The sequence below is a fragment of the Ambystoma mexicanum genome, chromosome 1q (genome assembly GCF_040938575.1).
Source record: "Ambystoma mexicanum isolate Mex_15411 chromosome 1q, UKY_AmexF1_1, whole genome shotgun sequence".
Lineage (NCBI taxonomy): Eukaryota > Metazoa > Chordata > Amphibia > Caudata > Ambystomatidae > Ambystoma > Ambystoma mexicanum.
The window spans coordinates 1501767412-1501794103 of record NC_090922.1 but is presented as its reverse complement, the minus strand read 5'-3'; the positions used below and the strand labels follow the sequence as shown (position 1 = coordinate 1501794103).

General features: G+C 47.2%; 1 protein-coding gene across 2 annotated transcripts in view; it reads left to right on the top strand.

Annotated features, from left to right (window-relative positions):
* IPO13 (importin 13) overlaps positions 1 to 26692 on the top strand; it is an 848611-nt gene that overhangs the window by 754041 nt on the left and 67878 nt on the right. The window lies entirely within an intron of this gene.

The window sequence follows — 26692 nt, the reverse complement described above, 5'->3', positions numbered from 1 at the left end:
CAATGAAAGCCCATTGTATGCCTTAGTTCAAGCATTGGTAAGCCTAGGACTGTACCATATGAATGGCTGCATCCTTGTGGGTGTGTTACCGGTTACAAACACCCAGAAAGTAGCAAAAGCCAACAGATTTGAATAGGTTTATTTTCTGACTGGTTAAGTCAGAAAGGTAACCAAATGAGCAAAAGTAGTGTAATAATGAGCACAATTAGTGTAATAATATGCCAATTACCAATCATGCCCAAGGCTCGACTCAATAATCTATCACCCGATCTTCAACCCATATCCCCCATTTTCCTTTGCTCGCTGCTTCAGTGCGACAGAGTCATGACCCTGTTAGGTGGGAACAGGTTCCACGCCTGATCTTGTGTGGGTAGCCTACTAAGGTGTATGCCAGAGACAATCCTAACCCAGAAGCAGTTTGAGGTATTTGGGGGCCAGTTTGGGCGCAGTCCCCGCCCCAAGAGTATTCATTGTGTGTGTTCTGGTATTTAATTATTTGTTTATTATAATGCAGCGAAAGCCCACCTATATCGGGGCGCAGGACATAAACACAAAGACAAACATCAATGTACGATGTACGAGACAGGCAGTCAAGGGATTAGATGATTAAAGAGAAGGATTACTTGAAAAGCAGAGATGTGTAGGTTTTCCTGAATACTCTTAGTTCTGTTTCCACTGTCGAATGGTGGGAAGTGAGTTCGAGTTTTGCTGTTTTTACCGTGAAAGGTCTTCCCATGCCATTTGCGCATTTGTAATTCCGGCAAATTTTCAGTTTTTTATTTGCTGAGCTCTAGTTGGACAGTACTGAGGTATCAGTGAATTGAGATAGCCAGGAGTGTTTGTTTGCATGCATTTGTGAACCCAAGTTCCTACTTTGAAGTTTATCCGTTCCTGAATCGGCAACCAGTGTAAATTCTTTCTGTGATGGGAGATGTGTTATCGTCTACTTAGTTTGTAAACAATGCATTGTTTTGCAGTACTTGACACTTTCTTAATTGTAAATTGTTACTCCAATCAGAGCGATGTACAGTAATTGAGCCTTGAAAGAATGGTGTCTCTAGCAATGATTGCGCTGTTGTCTGTAGTGATATATGGGTGAATGTTTTTGAGAAGACGGAGGGTAATTACAGTTCTTTGTCAACTGATTGACGCAGGCATCAGAATTCGGTGTGGCCTCCAGCTGAATACCAAATGATTTCATCTTACTCTGAACAGAAATGCTGTTGATTCCCATTTGAAAACCTGTGTAATCATTGCTTAATTCCTCCCAAGCAATTTTTGATCCAAAGATCAGGAGCTCTGTCTTATTGCCGTTGAGGCAGAGCCAATTAGATGACATACAGGCTTCAATGCGTTGGTATATGTGTGACAGAGCTGCAGTAGTGTGTTCACCAGTAATTTCTATTACTAAGTGTCATCTGTGTCATTTGTAAAGAAAACCGAAGGATTGTCAAGGAGGGAACATAGAGGCCTGATATAAAGATTAAAAAGTATGGGCGGCAGGCTTTCCCCTGACGGACCACACACCAGATTGGAGCTGTAGGTGAACAGGCCGGGCCCAACTGGATTCTGGATTCACGATCTGTTGAGGAGTGAAACCAGTAGACAGCCTCGTCCGAGCAGTGACCAAGGTGACATTGAATGTTGGAGAAGGCCGTGATCCACCAAGTCGAAGGCTGCCGGCAGGTCCCATAAGGCCAAGAGCACCACTTTCCCTGCTCTGTAATTTTAAGCATATGTGACTGGAGATCCACTAAAGCAGTTTCCGTGCTGTAGTTAGGCCAGAAGCCTGTCTGCAATGAAGAATGCGGTTGGCTTCAATATACGATTGGAATTGCAGGAACTCTGCTTCGTCTAGAATCTTCTGGAGAAAGTTAGTTGATAATTGGTCTTAGATTAGTATTATCTTTACGATGTAGGTTATGTTTTTTAGGCATTGGAGTAAACAACGTTTTTGATGGACTTAAGAACCCTACCATACCTGAATGAGGCATCTACAAACCATGTGAGAAATGGGGCGAATAGCCCCTTGTGTTCTAGAATGATTTTTAATGGGAAAGTGTTTTCTGAACAAGCTGTAGGCATCCTGAGCGTTAGCATTTTTTCCATTTCGGGTATGAATATTTCAGAGAGCGAAAGAGAATTGATTTAGAGAGTTGCTACCAATATGTTTAAAGTTGTTAGATCTGTCAGCTGGGGGCAGTATTTTTTCTTTAATTTCTCTCTAGCATTGATTAGTTTTGCTTCTAAGGCGGTTTGTACTGCTATGCAGTCTAAGGTAGAAGGTGTATAGGGAATTAGGAGAGCTTTGGGTTTTTTCGAGAAGTCTGAGTGTTTCAAAAAGTTTTCTAGAGCAATTATCCTCTTTTAATTTCAAGGTTGTAGACGGTTTTTACTTTTCACAACTTCGTTTTTATCATTTTGTCTGCCTTTTTCCATGCTTTATTTTCTTCTGAGCATAGTTCCAGTTTCCGCGTATCCCTTTTTTGAGCACACAGTTCAGGGCTAAACCATTTTTGATGCCTGGGGTTGTCTTTAACCAGTCTAGTTGTGATAGGGGCAGCCTTATCAAACATCTCCATTAGATTTTTTTGATATGATCGGACCAAGTGTTCATCAGAGTCAGTATTTGAAATTTGTTATGAGGATATTGAGACAAGGTGATAGTTCCTTAGAATCTATCCTTTTGAAGTTACGACTGGTCACTAATTTAGGTAGATTAGGATGTTTGCCGTGGCCCTCTGGAAGCTGTAGATAAAATTCAATGATATGGTGATCAGACCAGATACATGTATGTATGACCTTGACTGTGAGATTGCTGGTGGTCACCCAATCAAGAGTATGATGTTTGTCTTGTTTATTATACAAAACCTATACGCTTAAGTTCTCCAATGCTCTCTCTAGTTCAATAGCTTCCCGGTCTGATTTTTCACCCTTCCAACATCGCCTCTAAAGAGTGTCGCATGATTATGACCCTCTAAAGGCTTAAGGATTTGAACGATTTCTTCATTGAAATTGGGATTCCTGAAGGTGGCCGGTAGATCAAAGCCAAGTTTAAGCTTGGAATCAATTTGACAGCCGGATTTCCCAATCCTGACCAGCAAAGGGGAGGCAAAAGAACCTAGTTTCGGTTTTGCAATCATTGCTACACCATCTCCTAGTCCGCTTTCCCTATTCTTACAAAAAAATGGAGTAACCATGGGGTACTGCTAGCTTAATTGCTGGTCCACTAGTATCCCTGATCCAAGTTTCAATCGGGCCTAGGAAGTCCAGATTTCTGTTATCATATAATGTACATCATAAGCGTGATCATTCAAAGATCGGGTATTAAGGAGTGCTATTGTTGGTGATTCCTGCCAGTGTTCCCCTTCTTCGTCTTCAGCACAACAGCTCCCAGTATGCACCTGGACACAACCAAGAAAATCTGGAACGAGGAGAATGGAAGAGAGAACAGAAATGAATGGGCTATGATTTTTCTTCCCAAACAGAAGAAGCACACAATACCCCACCTATCGGGCCCAGGAGTATCCTAGGCAAAAGATGAAGCAACAGAAAAGAGTGGGTAGAGACTTCAGGAGAGGCACACAAATTCACGCGAAACCGAATGGCAGCAAACCTCACTAGTACATGAAGAAAGCCACAAGGAAATCTAGCAGCCTATACACATGGCTTCTACTGTGCCAATGAAGACTCAAACGAGTGCAGGGGTATAGCTTAGCCTGAAGTTCACCAGGGAGACAAATGTGAGCTGGGAGGAGTGTTGGAAGGGGGAAGGCTGTGCTATCAAATCCCAGCCAGCACAGATCAGATTGAAAGGTGTTCAAGTGAGATACGGTGGAGTGCTGAGGAGCCGGCGCAGTCTACTGAGAGTGTGCAGGTAAGGTATTGTGCATAGGAGAGAGTGGTACCAGATGAGTGCAGTGTGGTGAGAGGGGTTGTAAATATGAGCGAAATAAAGGTGACAGATTGAAGGGAATATGAATAGGGGGGTTTACAGAGCATATGAGCTTAAGTGGGGGAGGGTGTGCGACAGGAGACTGGTGGTGAGAGTGAAAGGTAGAAGTAGTAGTGGAGGGCTGAGAGAAGAAGTAAGATAATTGGGACAGCTAGGTGGAACTAGTGTGTGAGGTCAGACGACAGGATGGGTTTAGGGACATGGGTGGGATGAGAGGGTACAGTTAGTGATAGGAAAGCGAGGATAGAGGTTCAGGTAGTGGTGGAAGTGAGATGAGGAGATTGGAGCAGAAAGAGCAATAAAATCGAAAAGGGAGAGAAGGAAGGGGGAACAAGTAGAGAGAATTAGGAGGATCACAGAGAGAGGAGATGGAGGAAGAGGCAGAAACTGCGAGAAAGAGAAGGGGTGAGACTTCAACAGACACAGAGGTATCACTCAAAGTCCCAGGGGGAGATGGATAGAAAATCCTTTAAATTATTAGGAACACGTAGTTAGTAGTAGCCACCTTGCTTTCGGGTACGTCTGAGAGATTCTGGCGACAGGGACACCTGGGCTAGTGGAGGGGGCTCACAAGGAGGTTGAGAAAGCCCTAGGTAACCCCTTAATTTCAACTATCCCAGTTTTCGAAGGCCAGTTCTTTAAACCTTTAATAAAGCACATTAAATATACTGTTTTCTTGGCTCTCATAGACCAACTATGGCATTGGATTCATCATCATGGGGGAGGAAGGATAGCCCAGGGGCAAAGTATTTGCCTTGGAAGCAAGACGACGCAGCGCAACACAGGTTCAAATCCTGATCCTTCGCTTAGAAACGTCTTGTTGGTATTACGTGCGTTATAAAAGAACAATTATAATTATAACAATTATAAGTAGTATCAAAAGTTATCACATTTAAACACCTCCAAGAAGAAAATGAACACAGAATGAAGCAAACAACGGAGTCTTCAAATATTAATACGTTGCCACACATAAAATGGTGCTGAGCTAGGAATCCAATAAAGCAGAAGCATGTGAGCTTAGCAACACAGTGAAGTTATACCATTCGAAGGCTGCTTACAAGACTATCTAAACATGGCATTGAATGTTATTAAGCACCTTTGGCTTGCTCCAGATTACATACACTAATAGGAAGTAGAAAATGTTGAGGAACAGGGTGAGTTCATGAGCGGTTCCTCAGGAAATCTGCTCGTTTTCCTTTGTGTGCCTACACAATCTGTGCATTTAAGGTTTGCCAAAACGGCCACAACATTGTGATAATTGTATGTGTCATATATATTTTGAATCTTAAATGCAATAGTAAGAAAAATATGTCCCTCCTGACATGCACAGCATTGACTGCTGATGCCCTTTCCACCACCATAGTATATGTTGTTTTTTACTGCATATTTATTTTGTTGAGCATTGCATGGTACCTGTTGGACAAGCCATATCACTAATCACAAACCTGTCTGCAATTCTAATTGGTCAGTTTGTCTGCCCAGCTGGCTAGATCACAGCAGTGTTAAGTGTGACTGTGCTTGCGCCTTCTTTATCTTGGGACCTTCATTGTTCTTCATAAAGGTTCACTCACTATGCCCTTAAGTGGATTCCACCAACACCTTTTGTCATTGGAGAGAAACCCCCCTTTCAATGCAGATTAAATAATAACCATACATGGTATCCAGTATTCTGTAATAATTATTGTTTCCTCTCCATAAAAGAATACCAGTGCTTTCAAGCTGCAGGTAGAGAAACCTTTTGAAGAAGACAAGTGTTAGATTGGATAGTTCAATAGAGTTCTGCAGGAGTCTGGACAAAGCTGCCGTCGCTGGGAGGACGTTTTTCCATTGCAACACCGGAAAGCCCTAATCCATCGGCTAGGAGCAGAGCGCTGAAGTGCAGTTCTGCAGGAGAGTGCAGTCTAGACACAGTTAGCGTCGCTGGGAGGACGTTTTTCCTTTGCAACACCGGAAAGCCCTAATCCATCGGCTAGGAGCGGAGCGCTGATGTGCAGTGCTGTTGGACAGTGTAGTCTGAGTCGGGTAGAATCTTCAACCCTTTTTCATCTCTCGCTCCCAGTGGCGTTCTACTAAAGGCTCATTGGCAAGCACGAACAGTCTGAACAGTCTGCAGTGTTAGGGTGCCGGGCTGGATGAGGGAGTCCCGAGGTCACTGCTATGAAGTAAACTGTTATGTTACACTTAGCTTTTACCTCTGTCATCGTGCCTGTAGCAGTCGCTGTCACTATAAAAATGAGCCATTTAAGCAGAAGCGTAACAAGTGCAAAACAGCCCCTACAGGGGATAATTATCTGCTCAGAACTCTGTAGCGATGCCACCTAACATTCTGCAAGAAGTTGAAGGGAGAACAAATGGGCAGCAGCCTCCAGTGAAATAGGACCTGTGACGAATCTAGGGTGTTCGTCCCTTCTCCCCAGAGTGGGAGCTACCCCTTTGAGTCTAGGGAGTGGTGCCCTCTTAGTAAGATCCTTTTTGGGGGGGGGGATTGGGGTGGGGAGGGGTCTGGTCAAAGCATCGGTCTGCTGGGCGGTGCCCACTCTGGATGTATCCAAACATGTTTGTTCCATTTGCTAGCTAATTGGTATGCAGCAATTAGTGAGTATGTGATTCTTATTGGTTATTTTAATTCACATTGTATTGATAGGCAGACAGTTCATGAAACGAAAACATCAAAGCCAAAAGTATAATGCTATAGAGTGCTACAAATACACAGGGGAAGACCTGGTGTAGATTGGGACCTTATGTTGTATGGTCGTATTGTTGGTGGCACACCGGGTAATTATATTTGGTGAAGAGGAACACAGTCACAGTAGACTACTTTTTTGGTAACATGGAAACAGTAACCTCTGCGCACCCTCCCTTAACAGCCTTCTACGACTATAGTGACCATGCACTACTTCTGTTGCATTGCAAAATGGATTGGGCTAAGGTACTGTGACAAATCTGGGAAATTCGTCCCTTCTCCCTTAGGGGAGGCCAAGCTGAACCCCCCCCCCCCTACCGTGAGCCTAAGCAGGTGAGCACGCAAAGCAAGACTCCTTGTAGGGGACAAGGACTGTGATTCCTATAAAGAACTTCCTCTGGAAAATACTCTTTCTGCATAAATGTGAGTGGAAAAGACAGCAGCTACTTCGGTTTTGCATTCAAACCCCAATGACATTACTTGCACATCTTTGGCTCAAGTTCATGTTGGAATCCCCTTGAACTCAGCAGCTGATGAAAAACACCACGTACCTTTGACGTATGTGGGTGAGAAAAAGGGACGAAGAACCGGGAATTGAAGAGAAAGAATCTAATTTGGGGAGCACGTTTATACTTGTAATTGTTGACTACGCTACTTGGTATCCCAAAGGGTTCCCCCTCAGAAACACAAGTGAACAGATTTTAAAAAACCTTCTTCCCTTTCTTTCCCGAGATGGGTTTTCCAAAAGAAATCCTCACGGACTAAGGTACAACCTTTATGTTCAAAATTATGCAAGAGGTTGAGGAAATGTTATGAATCAAAACCTTGCGTGCCTCGCTGTTCCACCCACAGACAGGTGGCCTTGTTGAATGGTTCAATCAGACCTTGAAAAGAATACTCCACAAGCTGGTAGAGGCCGATGGCTGTCATTGGGAATTCACGATTCCCTAGGGCCATTTTTGCTGTTAGGAAAACACCTCAGGCCTCTCTGGGATACTCCCTCTTCGAATTGTCATATTGATGGGGAATACAACATGCTTAAAGAGACCTGGGAAGAAGGAAAAGAGACTACCCCACCCATTTCATAAACCGCCCACAAACTTAAAACCTATATGACCACTGTTGGGGAAATCGTGAAACATCATTTAGGTAGAGCCTAAGAACATGTATGACAGATAAGCTGTAGCCCAATTACTTTCTATCGGTGAATCCATCTTATTTCTCCTCCCCACTTCATAAAGTATGATGGTTTCTAAGTGGTACGGTCCCTGTAAAAAAAGGAGAAAACTGGTCCCTCGAACTTCACAGTTGACAACCATATAGACGTCAGAAGACACGGATATACTATGTTAATCTGTTTAAAAGAGTGGAAGGTCGACCCCTTTGAGGAAACTCGCATAAACATGGTCATTCTCCTTACAGATAAAGAACTAGAAAGCCAACTATAATACCAAGCAATCTACCACCCTCCCAACAAGAAGACCCCGAGGTCTGGTTGACACAGTTCAGAGGTCTTCACTGAACAGCCAGGTAGACATTTCTTTATTACATTCGTATGCCATCCGGGCAGACTGTAAACTTGAAACCTTACCGTATCCCTGAGGCAAGAAGGAAATCATAGCAGCGGAGCTTATAGAAATGCTCAAGCTCGATGTCTTTGAGCCCTCAGAGAGTCTCTGGTCTCCCCTCCCCCCCAATGTTTTACTGCCAAAAGCGGAAAAGACTTGGCGGTTCTGTATCTATTTTCCAGAAATGGAACTCCATTTCCACATTTGACAGCTATCGTATTCCACGAATCAATGAACTCATCAAAATGTTAGGGTCATCCAAGTACATCTCCACCCTCAATTTCAACAAGGGATATTGACAGGTGCCCCTTAATCCAGCCGATCGGGAAAAGCCATCCTTCTCCACACCTCGGGGGGGGGGGGTTTCCAATCTAAAGTACTTCCTTTGGCTCACACAGAGCACCTGCTACCTTTAGGTGGTTGATGGACGAAGTTATAATACCTTTGGCGACAAAAGTGAAAAATCCCATGATTGCTATAAACCTTTATTCAAAAGAAAGAAAAACCTATCTATCATTGTCTAAAAAGGTTTCCCTATGTAAACTAAAGAGACTCTGGTTTTCATCGGGAAGTCAGAGAATATCCAACTCAAAGAGGATCCCAGTCAAAAGGCTCCTACGCTATCAATGTCACTACAATAAACAATAAAAAAGTTTGGGTTCTGATCGTGACCCTGGATAGTTACTCCCTTCTCCTGGATGTAAAGTGTCCCAAAAGATGCCCAATTTTCTTAACTAATGTTCTCCTACAGTTCTGGGTGTTTCATAACTCATAACAAAAAGAAAAGAGGATCCTTGTGGGTCTTGGAAAATGACTCCCTTCTCCTAGCTGGTACCCCAATGTTGTAGTTTTGAGCACAACTTGTACTTCCTTTAAGGAGGTTTCTGCACATTCAACTTTCTTTATACTCTTTCCTGCCCTACTGGGATGAAGAAGAGGCTGCTCCAATCATTTTTTGGTTTTCCTGAGCCCTTCTTCTGAAGACCTGCTACTTGCAGACTTAAAAAGACCAAGACGGGCGGCTGCCAGGGGACGCAAAGATGTAGATGCTCTTCTGCATTGCTCCTCTTTTGTTGGGTGTATTTAGGTATTGAGACCCTCGAATTGCCTCCCATGAGTTGCGACGACGGTACCAGCGAGGTAGCCCACACCCCAAGCTACTTCTGGCTCCATTTTCGGAGCTTTAGAACCTGAGATTCCTGAGGGAACAGCCCCGCAGCATAGGAGCAGTGAGGACATGGTCTGCGGTAACTCAACGCGCCAGTGAGCCGAAACTGAATCTCCACGCAGTGGCCTACCGGATCCTGAAGCGGCCACCATGACTTCCTATTTACACTGCGGTGGGGCCCGGTGATCGGAGTGACATGTGCTCAGATGGTGGCACCCCCTCTGTAGGAGCGGGTCTTTTTGGTCTGTGATGGCACACACTTTGAGAGGGAGGCGCGGGCAGTGACAGGCTGTGTGCCCAGATCTGGTGGAGGGCGCTCCTCGTTCCCCCTACTGCTGCAGAGAAATTGCAGCAGTATCTCCTTGGATGTGGAGGGGGGGGTCACTGCCCGTTGTGAGCTGAGGAGCCTATTGTTGTCTGAGTCCTGCATGGGCACAGGCAGATGACTGTGAAGGGCGTAACTTCATAGGACAACCTCACACTGGTCCCCTGTGTTGGAATCGGAGAGGCGAGTGTGTCAGGAGAGGGAGCCCCAGGAACTCGTGACTGCTCTGGTGCTCTGCTGGCGGGTCCTGTTGATTGGCAGGTGAGCGGGCAGTCCCTTGGAAGGAAACGGGAACCCGGATTGTGGTGCTTTAGGAGTCTGGATAGGCTTCACCCATGGCCTTGAACCCCTTGCCCGACACAGGTGTGTCAGGCGCCCTGGTAGCAGGGCCCTCCGCCACTCCCCACATAAAGAGGTCGGTGGCTGAGGAAGAAAACAAAAACACGACAAAGAGCCCTGCGGGACATACCCTTCTCCCCTGCAGGCTCACCCCTGGCTGAATTTGGAGGTCCGAGTGCGTGGAGGTGCCCTGGAGTCTGCTGTCTGCAGCCTTTCCCGTGGCTTGGGGGAGCAGATCGTCCCGGTGGGACTTTGGGGAGGCTGTGATTGAGTCTGTCTCCGCACTGGTCCTTTATCGGCATCTGTTGGAGTGGCTCTTCGCTGGTGGGAAAAATCATTGCTCATTACTTATGGTGGTGGGTCGCACGGTGGTATTCAAGAGAGGGGGTGACCTCCTGGGGCTTTATTAACAGTTTTGAGACTCTCTAACCCCCACTCTTGGCCCACACAGATGGACTGGAAATTCTCCCTCTAGTAATTTCAATTTCGACGGTCCCTGGATTCGATCGCATCAGCTTTTGAGCGAGGGCATGGCGGAGAAGACTGGGTATCAGGTGTCCACGAAAAGGGACATTGCTGCTTTACTGAAGGATATCACTGGAATAAGTACAGCTATTGATAGACTGGAAAAGCTTGATCAGAGGGTTGATAAGATGGATGAGCGAATTCAAGGGGTGGAGTATAACCAATCTTCCCTAGATGCCTTGGAAACACAGATGTACATGCGATTGTTGGAATTGGAAAGTCGATAAACTGAAGTCCTGCTAAAGATGGACGATTTTGAGAACAGGGAGAGGAGAACTCACTTGCGTTTTATTTGGCTTCATGAAAACGAAACTGAGTGGATGAGGCGTCACGTTATTTTATATAAAATCAAAAAATGTGAGTGCCATAGATTCTCAGATACTGCATTCGTTTGAAGTGAACATTGAGTTTCCTGCGAGCGATTAACCAAAAACTATAAAATGTCCGCATTTTTACTGACAGTTATTAACATAAGTTGACCAAGTTGGGTCCATTCTATCTTCTATCTCCCTCTCCACTTGCAGTGTCCCCCTGGGGTCAAACCTCTCGCCCTGGCTTTTCAACCAATACCAAGCAACTCTCGCCTATTGCATCTCCATTTTCTGCTCAACTTTCCAGTGTTCTGCTGACGACACCCAACTAATTTTTAAGCTTCCTTCAGCCTCCTCCTCTCCTTCCCTCATCTCAGATTGTCTAAGCGCCATTCAAAATTGGTGTGTTGCCAATGATCTATGTCTAAATGCCAACAAGACTGAGATCCTCCTTATTGGTACACCATCTCGATCCATTCCTCTCTCTCTGGCCGGCCTCCATTAGTCATCCTCCTACCCCCACCTGTGAGGCCAAGAACCTCAGAGTTATCTTTGACTCTACACTCTCCTTCTGCGCACACATCTCTGATGTCTCCAAAACATCAATCCTTTTATTGCACCTCCTTACTCTGCCTTTCCTCAAAAGCTCATTGTCTCCCAAGCTCTGGTTCTCTCCAGACTGGATTACTGTAACAGCCTCTTCCTAAATCTTCCTGCCTCCACTCTCCACCCTTTACAACTAATCCAGAACAGGACTGCAAGACTTGTCCTTTGCCTCAATCCCTGGGATAGTATCTCTCCAGCCCTGAAATTCTCTTCATTGGCTCTCAGTGGATGCAAGGAGGAAATTTAAAACACACTGCATTGTCCACAAGCTTTCTGGGACCTGGGTCCAAAATACCTTCAACTATCCCTCTGTAAATACCTCCCCTCTGGAGCCCTTCGCTCCTCTACTTCTAACTCGCTCAGTATTAGTAGTTTTTCAAAGAAACGAGCTGGGGTAGATCTGTCTTCTGCTGGTGCCTTTCTTTGGAACAGCCTCCCTGCCACCCTAAAACTTGAGGAAAACTGGTTCCGGAAACATCTCAAGACCTTCCTCGTTGCCTCTGCCTTTACCCCACCTTCCCCCCTGGTGATCTGTTTCTTCTCTTGGCATTGTGCACCTGGCCACCCTCTCATTCGGGCCCAGGTACCTGCTCACCCTGCCACCCTCCTGCACTGCCTCCAGGCCACCCTCTGCACTATGGTTCTGTATCTGTACCCATACAGTCCCCCCTCCCGCTTTTCTTCTGCACTTATCAGATATACCTTATCTGACCAACTTTCACCTGCCACTTGCTGGCTGCACTACCTTTACTTATTTATTTTATTTAATATTCTGTTTTTCTCTCCTCTGCTCCGCACTGCCCACTCACCCCCAACCCCTTACATGCACTTTCCCCTTTTCCATGTACTTGCGCTTTCTTAGATGTCACTGGGCTTAGTAAGATCGCTGTTTTATTACAAAAATGTTGTTATCCATAGTTCCCCTCCCTTTTGCCTAGTCACACTCTGAAACACTTGTGTAGGAGTGTGATATAAATTATCATTTCATTTCATCACGGAGACTATGAAAATACCAGTGGGCACGAGACCAATTTTTATAATCATTACTTTGTTTTTTATGCTTAACTGAATAGTCCAGTCCCGCAATTACGCTTTAGGAATCAAATTGAGGAGGCGACGTGGATAAAGAAAAGAGTTGAGAAAAGCAAACAGATGTTTATGTTTTACAATGCTTAATGCATAGCTCCTTTGCCCCGTCCAGATCCCATAAAAATCTCACAATGTTGATCGGATCACAAGAAGCTTTCAGTTCAACTTCTGAGTTTTTAAAGCACTCTGTACATTTCTGAATTAACTATATTTTAGAAGACTTGGGTGACGGGGTTGTAATAAGGTTGGGATGTGATGAGGCTTTCCTCCAAAGTTACGTCCTTGTCCCCAGGAGGGAATTTCTTTCCCATGTGGTCCTCCAGTGTTTTACCACCCCTAGGGGACTCTTGGTTAGTGGCCTCACCACCCTAGCCTCATCGAAAGGTACCCCACCTGGAGAAAAGTGACGCCATCTGAAGGATCGTCACAACCTTACTCTAACTTTTCTGGAGCATATTTGGATGATATTATTATGGGTCTTTCTACCGGATCCTGACCAGCTGTGCTATTCCTTCAGCGGCCGAATGCACACGTGCATCATAATCCCCTCCCTCCACCCTGATCAATCCTGGTACCTTCTCAGCCTTCAGGCTCCAACAGGGGACATCTCTGGCACATATGTGTCTTTTATCGTTCTCCTGCCTCTCTAAGCAGTTTTCAGTGATCCTAGCACCAAAAGCAGAGGATTTGTTCATCTGTTGTACCCCAGTCTCGGCGTGGTCATGCCAACAGGTAAGATGGTCCATCTCATACCAGTCTCAACCATTTCTGTGCTCTCCACACTACGAGCAGTGGCTTCATTCCTTCATTGTAACCTGGTCTCAATGTCAGTTTGTGGGTTCTCATTTAACTTGTCTCACCTCCATGGAGGGAGGTTAGACGAGTTGAATAAAGAGAAATTAATAAGATAAACTGGAGCAGAGCTCTTATATAGGAGAGTTAATTGGGACTCCTAAATGACTCAACTGTAATTCGAACTGGCAAATAAGGGATTACCTACTCTGTAAAGATAGGATGTAAGCACTACTTCCACCAATAGTGAAGTCAGACAGTTCAGCCAATCAGTAGCCTGCTAGGGGGAGAAAGGACTGAATAAAAGGAGAGCCAGCTCAGTTGAAGGTTGTCTCAGCTGGAGACTCGTTCCCTATCTCGCTGATTAAGGGAAAGCAGTGAAAAGAAGCCTGAAGCAGTGGTCTGAAAGCTGCCTTGTGCCTGGTAGCTACCCTGCCATGCTGAAGAGCGTAATCTGAGGATGGAGAGAAGAGGTCTGCAACTCTGATCCAGGAGGCCATGAAATCTGGAAGAAAGGCTGCCCGTGCCAGCTCTGGAAGGGGCTACGCAACCTAGTTACCCAGTGACGAAGGGACTGTGGGCAACCCCACTACTCCTGGAGGACAAGAGGTGCTAAGGGGGAGCCAAGTGCAAAGGAGTCACGTAAGAGACTTTGTCCCCTTTGTTCCGAGTGAAGAGGCCAGAAGGGGTGAGCCCAGGTCAAAGGAGTTATATAGGCGACACAGCCCCTTTGTTAACCTAAGAAGTGAAGATACCCCAAGAAAGGGCCTGACAGTGAGGATAGAAAGGGAACAAGAGTCCAGTGATCTCAAGGGATGAAGCGAGAAGGGATGAGCCCAGTTTTAAAGTCTCACGTAAGAGACTCAACCCCTTGCTCAGCGTGAAGATACCCAGAGAGAAAAAGTGAGAGTGGAGATATCTCAAGAAATGCAGAAAGCAATTGGAGAAAAACTCCCTCAGACAATATTAAACTACACTTTGCAACCCTTGCCTCTGAATATAGAGAAACCACCTTCCTAGCTAAAAGCGATGCCTACAACTCCCGCATTGAAAACGCCAACTCTGGCACCAAAGAGCTTTTCTCAGTCCTACGGGAACTAGAATCTCCCTCAGACTCCAGTACACTGCATCAAAGATCAATCCTGGTGCAAAAACATACAAAATGCACTCATGGATAAAATATCCTCTCTTCAACTGAAGATCAACCAAACAAAACTGAAACTAAACACCCCTCTCCTACCTAGCCTTTGAAAAAAAAAACTCCAAAACCGTTCCGTTAATTTGAATACTCACCTATTACTGTTGAGGAGACGGTCAAAATCATTAAAGGCCTCAAACCCTCGATGTCAAGGAGACATCTGTCAATCAAAACTAATCAAGGACTGTACAGACAATCTGGCACCATTTATCACTACGCTGATAAATAACTCTTTTACAACCAATCCACTACCGGATAACCTGAAGGAAGCCTGGGTGCTACCATTATTTAAAAAACCATCACTAGACCCAAACGGTTCTACGTTATTTCGCCGAATGATTTTACATCGTGGGACTTTTCATCGCCACCCTTTCATCGCCAAAAACTCCTTTTTTTAAAAAATGTATTTATGGGGGAGCTTCGCACCCCCATCCCCTCTTACTTAAATAATCATACCCCAAAACGCACCAAACACCACCCTCCTCCCCCCCCCCCCCCCCATAAAGTAAAAAAAAAAAAAAAAGTTTTTGGCGATGAAAGGGTTGGCGATGAAAAGTCCCACGATGTAAAATCATTCGACGAAATGCGTGTATACCACCCAAACGTGCCCACCAACTATAAGCAGATTACAACAGTGCCATTTCTTCTAAAAATTCTAGATAGTGACTTATGTACAAATCCAAAACTATCTTGAATTACACAACCTTCTTGGCCTCCGCCAATCAGGATTCCGCCCAGGCTAGGGCACGGAGACCGCTCTAGTCGATCTTAAAACCCAAATGGACATACTAAGAGATGGAGGTGACCTAGCCATCTTACTCTTACTGGATCTCTCTGCGGCATTTGATCTAGTTAATCACACGATCCTTTGCCGCCACCTGGCCAGTGACGCCCATTTCTCCAACAACGCCATTAGCTGGATTGAATCAATAATTGCAAGTCTTCTCAGCCTTGGCTGCTGCACATCCTACTCCAGTTTTATGTGGAGTACCACAGGGATCCTAGGTATCACCTATCATGTACATCGCCTTCACCAAACCACTCTTTGACGAACTAGATTATTTGGGTGTCACCTACACAAACAATGCTGACAACACCCAAATAGTCCTAGCAATCACGGGAGACTAGGACAAAGACTCCAAAGCCCTCCATGCAATCTACGTCACAATTCAAGCCTGGATTGCCGAAATTGAACTCTGTCTAAACTACGATAATAGGTAGCCCAGCAAAACTCAAGAACCTCCCACCAACCTACCAAACATTTGACATAGACGGAAACAGCATCAAAGTGTCCAAAGAAGTCAAGACATGAGGCGTGTACCTTGACACTTCACTCACCCTTACTCGGCAAGTGAACGCCATCTCTTCAGCCTCTTCGTACACTACGAAACTCATCACAGTATGTAGACCCTACCTAATGGTGGAGAACCGGATCACATTAGCCAGAGCTCTAATCCTCTCAAGGATAGACTACTGCAATGCCATCTTTGCTGGCACCTCTAATAAAAATATTAAAAAGCTCAAACATTCAAAACAATGCCATCAGAGCAACCCTCAATATTCCGAAGTCAGACCACATCTCCACGGCCAGGAGAAAAATCCACTGGTTACCAGTCAGGGAGCGTATTAAATTCAAAGTACTGTCCCTCACCCATAAATGCCTTGCTAATACCGCTCTGTGCTATCTTTCCAACATGATCTCAAAAACACAATCAGCCAGACCTACCCGATCAGCCTACCTAGGGCAACTGAACTCACAAAGATTGAAAAGACAGAAAGCTGGTGGCTCCAGTTTCCCTTTTCTCACTTCAAAATACTGGAATGCCACGCTGTCTGAACTTAGGACGGACTCTTCCCTTCAGAAAAAAACTGAAAACATGTTTTTTTTAACCAGGACACTAGGAATCAGCGCAGCTCCTGTTAACAAGCAGTATGCATTATTCACCAAGCACACCTCCCCTTCAGACCCATTGCAACGCGCAAGACCTAACTACGCTTACTCCTTAATCTGCCACACATAAGTCTTCGCAACTGTACTGTCCAACTACCCTGCAATCCTGCTGTGAATGCTTCTGCCTGCTCAATTTATAGCAAATTGGGGTTTGATACATGCTTCTGTTTAACTACGCAATACATTACTAAGCACCTGATGCCTGTATACAATACTGCAATGTACAACTCTGTAACTCATTTGATACCTTACCTCACTATGTATAATCAAGCAAGCAACGTATATGTAACCATATTCTTAAGTCAAGCGCCCAGATGCCTGTGGGCTAGGCGCGATATAGAAATGCAATAAATAAAATAAAGAGCAGGAAAGAAACTGAAGATACCCCAAGAGAGGAGCACAAGAATCAAGAGACCCCAGAAGAGAGTGAAGATACACTGGAACAAGAATGAAAGAGAGAAACGAGAGAAATACCCCGAGTGCAGTGAAAGATTGTGTGGAGCCCTAGAGGGGAAAAGAAACACTCTGGAGTGGGGTAAACAAATAGAAAAAGGCACACGGGAGGTCGATAGAAAGACAGACTGGAAAACATCAAGTAAGCTTTAATTTGGAACTACATTTGGAACATTTAGCCATTACAATGACACCTGAAGAACTTTATATGCAGGGGAGAAACCCTGAAACAGAAGCAGCAGTCAAGCCTCTTTTAGTTGTTTAACTCACTTAAATCTAAAGGGTTTATTTTTCTATAAATGTGGTAGTAAAGGATTTGGACTAGGGACTTTGTTTAGATTCATCCTGACAGGATTACCCTTTCCCTGTACATTTGTGTTTTAGAATAGGGTATTTAGCGTTTCGAGTTAATTTTCACTATTTTCGTTTCTTTTATTTAAAACTGGCCAAGAGGTCGGACGTATTGTGAGTAAAGATAATACAAATCCTTGAATATGATGTCCCAGCGTCTGAGTCCTACTCCTGGCTCGCCACAGCTGGTATTAAAACGCTGCCGAAAACAGAACAGGCCCACATACTGCAGTTAGCGTAGGCGGACAATGAGATCCTTTTGGATCACAAATGTATGGGCTTGAAGAGAAGTGTATTTGAAATAAGCGTGAAGGCACGCCCCTGCACGCTCAAACCAGAAATACTGCCCGCTGGGGAAAAGGGCCCAAGGCACTCTAGCAAGGATAACAAGTATTTATTTCTATAAAAATAAAAATGCATAAGCAAAGAACTCTGATACCACTAAACGTTCTGAGGTCTGTTGGCATGTGCAGTACATTATAAGCACAAACAACATCACTAATGATGTCATAGTATACAGTACAATTCTACACTATGGATTGGCAGAGGCCTATAGATGTAGGGCCTGCTCCATATGGGATGCCAGGCCTTTGTTCCATCTTAATCTGTTCATCTTCGTTCATGTGGATGCAGCTGGGCTCGTCATCCGCAGTGAGCTGATAACAATTAGCTACTCTAACACACAATGCTATCCTTACGATTGCAACAATGCACCTGGTAGATACAGAGATGGGCTCGGGGGAGAGCTGAGGTCATACTAACTCACACACACTTCACTCGTTCCCAGACAGATCAGCAACCCCCAAGGTCCTCCAACTTAGTTTGAAGTATAATTCTGATGCCACCCTGCACCTCGCTGCACAAATCACGTGACCCATTCCTGAAGGTGCGATAGCCTTGCCTTCTGATCTTAGTGATCGATCGAGGGGTGTAAAGGTTTATGGTCAGTGGTCTGGGTTTGGACAGTGCTGTGGCATGCGGGGCCATGGGATGAAAGCATGACAAAGCTGTATTTTTCATGTTGGGAGCAGGAAGGCCTCCTATCTGCTCCGCGGGATGGTACTGCCAAGTGGCGCTTTGCTCCCTTCTCATGACCTTACAGGGTGCATTCTTCCCTAAGCGCGTGGGCCTGTAACTCTCAGAACAATGGAGTTGGTTTGTAGATCTCTCAGAAATGGCCTGGGTGGGGGTGGTAGGCGCACTCCTGCAAGGGGTCTAATACTAATACTCAAAATACTGTTTGCTGCGCTTGGGCCTCCCTTCTAAGATGGCCTGCGTTTGCCAAGGTGGTGTTGACACCCGCATCTACCATATAGTTTGTAATGCATGCACTAAGGTGATCGTGCACCCCCATTTAAGTCTACCACCCTCGCACTTGCTCTCTGGATGTGCTCTATTAGCGACTAGTTCTCGTTTGGTATCGCCTAGGGGGGTGGGAAGATACTCTCTCCTTCCCAACAAACGCCTAAGCCAAAGAGAACGGGCTAGAGCTAAACTATGATACAACTTAGTAAATGTTCTTTGGTACTAGTAAGAGACAGAATCGCCGACTGGTTATTCTGGCGGGAACCATAGATCAAGTCTCCTCTTATGTTTACTTGGGGAAACTAATCAGTGAAGGGAAAGTGAGCATGGAGCAAATAGAAATCAAAGAAAGGAAGGCTATAGCATTAATGACCATGATTAGAAAGCTTTCCGAAACACCACCAGGATACAGCTTGAGAGCAATTGTACTGGTGTGCAAGCAGACCCTTTCATCAACTGTCCTCTGTGGCCTAGAGGTGAGTTATAACTACAACTGGCTGAATGTACTGAAGGAGACTACTCGGACTACCACGGTGCACCCCAGTAGAAGTAATTGTAAAGCTCACCTGATATTCACGGGGACGCCACTCAGCCTGTCCGGACTCCCGACCACTTCGAACCCTTCCCTGGACTTGCTTAACCAAGCACTGGGCCTGAAACACAGTATTATCAGAGGTCAATTCCCTATTGGTCTTGCTTGTCTGCCCCCCCCTTTTCTTCCCTGGGTCCCAACCTTCCCCCGGACCTCTCCTCACCTTGTTTTTTTATGTGGTGCGCTCTCCGTCTTGCCTTCAATGCAGGGGTGCGTTGGGTGATGTGGGCTGGAGGGTGCCTAGTTGCTTCACTGGCACGGGCCCGGCGGACGGGGCTTGCTGCGGCTTCAGCCCGACCGGTAATTGGAATGAGTCTTACAAAAGTTCTGATGGCTCTAGTCCCTTTAATACTGTCTTTCTTTCATTAGGTGATGAAGGTCTTGAGGATGGTGATGCGCTGCTGAAGTAAGTAGGAATGCGGAGTGTGATGCTTATTGGCCTCCTTAGCACTAACCAATGTTCGTCTTTTCCGTGTCCTTTTAGGTGCCGCAGTAACCCAGCATGGAAGCGAGCTGAGGAGATGAGCTGCGGTGAGAAAGTGCGATGTGCGGCGCCTCTTAAATGTTTTGCACTAACCTGATGTCTTTTCCTCTTTTTCAGATCGGCGGCACGCTCCGGAGCAGAAGTTGTCCAATCGACAGGAGTTCAGGTAAGGATTAAACGCCTATTTGCAAATTCGAGAGAGCTAAGTATTGCAGAATGCTTACTAACGTCTTTTCTTCTATTCTTCTCCCCTTTGGTAGGGCGCGGCGTGCCGAGATAGAGATGCGGATTCCTACGGCAGAGTCAAGACTGGGAAGAGCTGGACAGAAGTTGGATGCTCTTCGAGGTGAATATTGGCAACAAAGTTCTTATTCTTGCAGGTGCGCTGGCGCTGAAGAAAGAAGTGGTCCTCTTCAGGAGATCCGAGCACGGTGAGTGTCACGCTGCAGGTGCAGAGAAACGCAAAGCATGTTTCGAGGGGATTGGGTCCTCTGACGTATTCCATATCTATGACAGGTAATGTCCACACCTTTGCTGCTTCGGAAAATCTTTGGCTCCTGCTGACGTCATCCGATGTGTTAAGTAGAACGCACGACGCCCATAGCCTCTTTTCCGTTTTTTCCGCTAACGTGTTTGCTTCGTGAATCTCGGTACGCCTCGACTCGTTGGAATTTGCTGTTTTCTATTCTCGGTTCGTTGAACCTGTTTGTTTTTTTGTGAAGACCTGTTCGTGGCAATGTCTACTTCGTCTTCAACCCCGCGTCCGGGCTCGGACAAGGGTAGCCGTTCTCGCCATGCCCGTTCCAGGTCCCGGGCCTCGAAGCGCTCGAGACCGCGTGAACCTGTGTCGTCTTCAAAGAAGACGTCGACGCCTGTGGCGCCGAGGTCGTCGACGATTTCTCTCGAGGCTCCGCCTCCAAGGGGGGGTCGTCGGCACCTAGGTCGTCTAGAGATGCGCTCAGAGCTCCGGCTTCGAGGCCTGTGTCGACGCCGCCGATGCTGGCGGCGCTGCAGCTGACGTCAACGCCGATTCGCTCGACGTCGACGCCTTTTCTGTCGACGCCGGTGCCGACTCGTTCGGCGCCCTCGACGGCTTTCGAGGCGGCGGTGTCGGAGGGGCCGCGTGGCACGGGGTTTGCCCCTAGAAAGGCTAAGGTCAGGCACTGCTTTGGTCCCCAGAGGTCTTCCTCTCCCCGCCTGGAGTACATTTCAGAGGGTGATGAAGGCTCTGATGACGGCTTGGTTCCGGTTACGGTTCCAGATGAGCTTCTCGGGCCATAGCCAGTTTGATGACCTGAGGCAGTCACTGCATGATGCCAGTGGACTGGACACCTCTCCGGAGGTGGAGTTTTGTAGGCCGGAACCTGGTACTCATGCCGATTCTTCATATCGGCACCTTATGTCTCGGGTCACCGAGTATTTGGGTTGGTCAGCTCCCCCAGGGGAGTTCGTTCAGGATGATCTCACGGACATCCTTGATCTCGGTCCCCCCACTGACCCGGTTTTACCGTTTCATATGGCTCTGCAGAGAAGGGCGGCGGCGGCTTGGACTGCTCCGGAGAGTCTCCCGGCAGTGGGCACGTCTTTGTCGCGAAAATACCGTCCAGCCAGTAGCGACCCCTGCTACTTGTCCAGGCACCCCACTCCGGAGGGTTTGGTGGTGCAGGCGGCTACGGCCCCGGCAAAGCAGGCGTTGTATCCTACCATCCCTCCGGATAGGGACGACAAACGTTTTGACGGCTGGGCATAGAAAGTGTTTTCTTCGAGGGGTATGGCGCTTCAGGCGGCCAACTCCATATGTGCTTTGTCTCGTTTCACACACACTCTGTGAAACTGTGTTGCATTAACGGCTGAACATATTCCCGAAGGGGACGAACGGGAGGGTTTCCTTGCTATGGTTCAGGATGGCAAGGATGCCATGTGTGAGGCCGTTCAGTCGGGTTTGGACTTGGCAGATTGTGTCAGCCGGTCCATGGCGGCGAGCACCGTAATGCGCAGGTTTGCGTGGTTGCGGAAGTCTGGGTTCGCTCCTGATGTGCAGTCCCGGCTCCTCAACATGCCCTTTGACGGTGAACACCTTTTTGGCAGCAAGGCTGACGAGAGCCTTGAGAGGTTGCAGACCTCCAAAGCTGCAGCGAAGTCGTTGGGCGCTGCAGTTCTCCAACCTCTGCCTTTTCGTCCTAGGGGACAGCAATGGAGGGGAGGTTCCTTTCGCCATTACTCGTCCTTCAGTAAAGCGGGGGGAGCCTGCAGTCAAAGAGGCCATCGTAAGAGTGCCAGAGGTGGAAACAAAGGTACTCGAGGTGCCATGGCCGCTCGGGCAGTTGCCTCTTTGCCCTCAGGTAACGCCGCAGCCGCTACCACTCAGTCATGAGGCCAGGTCCCATGGTTCGCCGGTTGGGGGAAGGCTGGCGCAGCATCTTGTAGAGTGGCAAGCCATTACTTTGGATGTGTGGGTTCTGGAGATCATAACCCACGGCTACTGTCTTCCTTTTCGGCAGAGGCCTCACGACAATCCACCAGGGAACCTCTCTTTGAAGTGTCCGGATCCGCTCCTTGCGCAGGAAATTCAAGCCCTGCTGGAGAAAGGCGCCATAGAACTGGTGCCTGTAGCGGAGAGGAACAAGCGATGGTATTCCCTTTATTTTTTGGTTTCGAAGAAAGACGGGGGGGATTGAGACCCATTATGGACTTGTGCGGTTTGAACAAACTCCTCAGGAAGGACAAGTTCAAGATGGTGACTCTTTCTCAAGTCCTCCAGGCCCTTCAACTTCAGGACTGGTTGGTGTCTCTCGCCATGTGCCGATCCATCCCAAGCACAAGAAGTACCTGAGGTTCGCGGTTGGCGACTCGCACTTTCAGTTTCAGGTCCTGCTGTTCGGATTGACCTCCGCCCCGAGGGTTTTCACCAAGCTCATGGTGGTGGTGGCAGCGCATCTCAGGAAAGGGGGGATTCACGTCTACCCCTACCTGGACGATTGGTTGGTCAGGGGGAGCTCTCCCGAGCAAGTCCTGGATCATCTGTCCGTCACCTACCACTCCCTTCACAGGCTGGGCTTCTCCCTCAATTTAAAGAAGTCCCATTTGACACCAACGCAGCGGCTCCAGTACATCGGAGCAGTGCTCCGACACGTCCCTGGGGCAGTGTTTTCCACCTCAGGTGAGGGCTCTTCACATTCAGCAGATGGTGAACAAGTTTCGGTTTGCCCAGGATCTCCCAGCGTCCGAGTTCTTGAGACTGCTTGGCCTCATGGCATCCTGCATTCTTCGGGTGCCAGAGGCTCGTCTGCGAATGAGATCTTTGCAGTGGACACTCAAGCTCCAGTGGTCTCAGTCCTCCGGCAGGCTGTCGGACCCTGTTCAGGTGCCGCCCTCGGTAGCCCGGGACCTTCGATGGTGGGCCGTCGAGGGCAATCCGATGAAGGGGGGAGCCCCATTTTGGCTGCCCTGGCCGGAGGTGACGATCGTGACGGACGCATCCCTCACAGGATGGGGAGCTCATGCCAACGAGTTGACAGTCAGCGGTCGTTGGTCTCCGTCGGAGTCCAGACTCCATATCAATCTGTTGGAGCTGAGGGCCGTTAGGCTAGCCCTGAAGGCTTTTCTGCGACTGTGCGTGGAAAGAGTGTCCTGATTCTAACGGACAACACAGTGGCCATGCACTACCTCAACAAAAAGGGGGGGCAGGGTCACTTCCGCTGTGCAGGGAGGTGATGCAGCTCGAGTTCTGGGCCATCCAGCAGGAAGTTTCGATCTCGGCGGTTCATCTGGCCGGAGACGACGACGAGACGGCGGATGCTCTGAGCAGGCAGAGCACGATCTCTCACGAGTGGGAGCTGGCTCAGGAGATTCTCCTGGAGATCTTCGCCCTTTGGGGGACCCCTCAAGTGGATCTATTCGCCTCCAGTGTCAACTGGAAGTGCGAAAGGTTTTGCTCGCGGGAATTTCCTCCAAAAGGAGCCTTAGGAGACGCGTTCGTGGTGGAGTGGTCATTCCCACTGCTGTACGCGTTTCCTCCAGTCCCCGTCATCCCGCAAGTGCTGCGGAGGTTCGGTTCCCGGATGATCCTCATTGCTCCGGCGTGGGCCCCGGAGGACGTGGTACCCGGACCTTCTCGACTTGTCCATCTGCCCTCCACGTCTTCCCTACCGAGACGATCTGCTCTCACGGGAGGGGGGTCAGGTTCTCCATCCAGAGGTCAGATCCCTCAACCTTCACGCTTGGCTTCTGAAAGGTTGAGGTATAAGGATTGGGACCTCCCTGAAGACGTGATGGAGGTGTTGCTCTCGGCCAGGCGGCCGGCAACAAAGTCTCTGTACCGTTGCCGTTGGAGAAAGTTCTGCGACTGGTGCAGAGTTAAGAATGTGGATCCTTTTGATTGTGACATTCCCATGGTTCTGTCTTCTTTGCTTTCTTTGGCCCACAGGGGCTTGCAAGTGGGGACCATTAAAGGTTACCTGGCGGCGCTGTCCATATTTAAGCGCTCGTCTGAAGAGTGTTCCTATTTTAAGATTCCTTTAATTTCGCAGTTCTTGAAAGGGCTCACTAATGTGTTACCTCCGTCACCTTTTCTAGTGCCAGGTTGGGATTTGAACCATGTTCTTAAGTTTCTTATGGGTGCTCCATTTGAGCCTTTACATTCTTGCCCTTTGAGGCTGTTAACTCAAACTGTGTTTTTGGTTGCGATTACTTCCGCTCGCAGAGTGAGTGAGTTACAGGCACCTTCAGTTAAGCCACCCTTCACTGTGTTTCATAAGGACAGGGTTGTCCTTAGAGTTCGTCCTTCTTTTCTTCCGAAGGTGGTTTCGGAATTTCATTTGAATCAGAAGGTTGTTCTTCCGGCGTTCTATCCTCCTCCACATCCTGGTAAGGAAGAGGAGAGGCTCCATAGGCTTGATCCTCAGAGAGCGTTGAGTTTTTATATTTCGCACATGTCCCGGGTCAGAGTGGACGATTACTTTTCATTGGTTACGCTGGAAAGCGTTTGGGACAAGCTGTGACGAAACAGACTGTCTCGTTGGATTATTTTAGCTATCTCCGAGTGTTACCGCTTGGCGGGTAAGGATCCTCCAGCTGGCTTGCGGGCCCATTCTACCAGGGGAGTGGCTGCGTCTACTGCCCTGCAGAGGGGAGTTCCTATTCGTCACATCTGTGATGCAGCCACCTGGGCTTCAGTGCATACATTTGTACGTCACTACTCCCTCGATTCCATCAGAGGGCAAGATCTGGCCTTTGGCAAGGCAGTTCTCTATTCCGTAATTTGATTGGGAATGCTAAATTTGTATTCTAAATACTTTCCCACCTCCTTGCTTGGTACTGCTTTGGGAGTCTGTCATAGATATGGAATACGTCGGAGGACCCAATCCCCTCGAAGAACAAGTTACTTTCTTACCTGGTAACTTTCTTTCGATGGGATGGTCCGACGACATATTCCATATCGCTCCCTCCCTGCCTTCCCCGCTGCAGAATTTCTTTTGCGATTGCAGCTTGCGTTCCGCAAGGCCTTGTGTGTCTGACTGGCAGAAAACTGGTGGCGCACGTTCTGGGAAAAAAACTATAACTGAGGCTATGGGCGTCGTGCGTCCTACTTATCACATTGGGTGACGTCGGCCGTCAGAGGAGGTCCTCGGGGATGGCGCATCGACGTCATCGACGCAGGACGCAGACGCCAAAGATTTTCCGAAGCAGCACAGCTGTGGACATTACCTGTCATAGATATGGAATACGTCGTCGGACCATCCCATCGAAAGAATGTTACCAGGTAAGAAAGTAACTTGTTCTTCTCAGGCCGGGTGTGGTTTAAATAGTCTGCAGGTATCCCAGGTGTTCCAGGTATCCCTGGGCTGAGCCACACCCGAAAGACTAGACCGCTCATCCAGTTCAAGGAACTGAATTACATGGGGGCATCCATTGCCCCATAATACATTGCAAGTCCAATACTAAGTGGATCTCAGGACTCTGTGTGAGCCTGGTGCCAAAGGTGCCAAGTCTGAGTCCAAGTAGGTGTCTGGGGAGATGGAGTGGCCGTGACTTGGCTCCAGCCTGAAATACCAGGGGGCTGGGGGCAGGAATCGTGACAGTAATTGGAACAGAGCTGGGGTTAACATGATTATCGGGGCTGGTAATGTTAAAACTAGGAATATTACACATAAAGGTATGAAGGAGCCTGCCTGACCATCTGACCATTGCTTAAATTGATGAACACCACCATGAAGAATCCAGGTGGGCACTCTATACAAGAATTCAAAATTTTGAATGAAAAAACATTTCAGATAACTGGTTGGTGCCCTTCATGGGGTATGGGCTTCCACCAGTTGAAACAAACATTTGTTAACCAGATAAAGATGTGGGACTGGCATAAAAACCATGAGCACAGAGCCTTGTTAAAAACCTTGAGATTACTCATGTATGACCTTTAATTATCTGCAACCTCAAATATTTGGTCCAGTGTCCCTCTACTAATTTAAGGGATTCGTCCTGCTATTAAGGCTGAATCAGCTACCGACATTGGCACTATGCGGACCTCGTCAGGGCATTCCCAAATTATATAGATTATCCAGGTTATATATGATATGATAGGTTATTTATAACGCGCTTAATACCCAGGGGTTTCTAGGATCGGACCCGGGGAACAAACCTGTGGCGCTCCGTGTCGTCTTGCCGAGCACGTTGCCGCTGAGCTATTCTCCCGAGAAAAATTTGATCATTTACCCGAAACTAAAAGACATGTTTTGTCTCGATGTCGAACTTTATGGAAAGAATACATGATTCACTGTGGGATATTTGTACATAACCATGATTACAGAACAGCTGGTTCGTTTTGTCAACACTGCTTAAATGAAAATTAGATTTCACTAACTATTGCACTGCATAGGTTATGGCTGGCAAATCGAGTGAAAATTAAGTTTTTTAAATAAGTTGAAACCGATAACTTTCCACCAACACATACTTGAAGAATCTAAACTATGGACATTGCACAATAAGAAATTAAGAACAC